Genomic DNA, 898 nt, shown 5'->3' with positions numbered 1-898 from the left:
GCGGGGACGGCCCCCGCCTGCTCCACTCCGCTCGTGCGCTCCCGGGCGCCTGGCTGCTCGTTCCTTCTGGTTCACCTGGGGGCGCTGTTATTGTACGTGCTTCTTCCTTATTCTCACAGAGCACCAAAAAAGCATCCTTTCTGGAAGGTGGCAGACCCAAATAGCATATTACTGTTCTTAATTTAACAAGCAGATGAGCGGAATGTTGCATAATTCTTTTTAAAAATGCAGAAAACTTAAAAAGCACATTAAACTTTTCAGGCCTCTGGGAAATCAGTGGCCGCCGGCCGCCTCGCTCGTGGGGGTGCCTGGATGTCCCGGGACCCCTGGGCCGTGGGGGCGGAGGTCGCGGGCCGGTCACTCCTGAATTCCCCCGGCGACCCGCCGCTGCACTGTCGTCCGCGTCCCCTGGGGGGGCCCGGGGCTGGCAGACAGGCCCGGGCTGAGGCGGGAAGTCGCAGGCGGGGGCCAGAGCGGAGCGCGTGGAGGCGGGCGCGTCGAAGGCCGCCAAACGGGAGCGCGGGACCTTGCTGGGGGGACGGGCTGGGAGAGGGTGCAGCGTTAGACGCCAGCGCGGAGAGGCAGACGCTCGGGCTGGAGGGAGGCTGGTGATGCTAGTGCCCAGGGTGGGCGCTGGGGTGAGACAGGCACCTGCCCGCTCACGGGTCCCAGCCTGGGCTCTCAGCTGCCGCCGGGGTCCGGAGCCTCGGGCAGAACGGCGGGGCGCAGGGCACGGGGCTCAGGCAGGGGGCCGACCCCGGAGGGACCACCGAGCTTAGGTGACGCCGTCGCCCTGGACCCCGTGCGGCAGGATGCAGGTGGAAATCGGGTAAGATTTCCCCCTAAGTCGAGAAGGCCAGCCGTGGACGAAGGAGGCGGCAAGGCTTGCTGCAGGCCC

General features: G+C 66.4%; 1 protein-coding gene across 1 annotated transcript in view; it reads right to left on the bottom strand.

The window, feature by feature from the left end:
• PTPRN2 (protein tyrosine phosphatase, receptor type N2) overlaps positions 1-898 on the bottom strand; it is a 299,480-nt gene that overhangs the window by 34,541 nt on the left and 264,041 nt on the right. The gene's annotated exons all lie outside the window — the stretch shown is intronic.

Source organism: Pteropus alecto, unplaced genomic scaffold (genome assembly GCF_000325575.1).
Source record: "Pteropus alecto unplaced genomic scaffold, ASM32557v1 scaffold320, whole genome shotgun sequence".
Lineage (NCBI taxonomy): Eukaryota > Metazoa > Chordata > Mammalia > Chiroptera > Pteropodidae > Pteropus > Pteropus alecto.
Note: the sequence above shows the minus strand (reverse complement) of the source record. Positions and strands in the feature narration are given on the sequence as shown.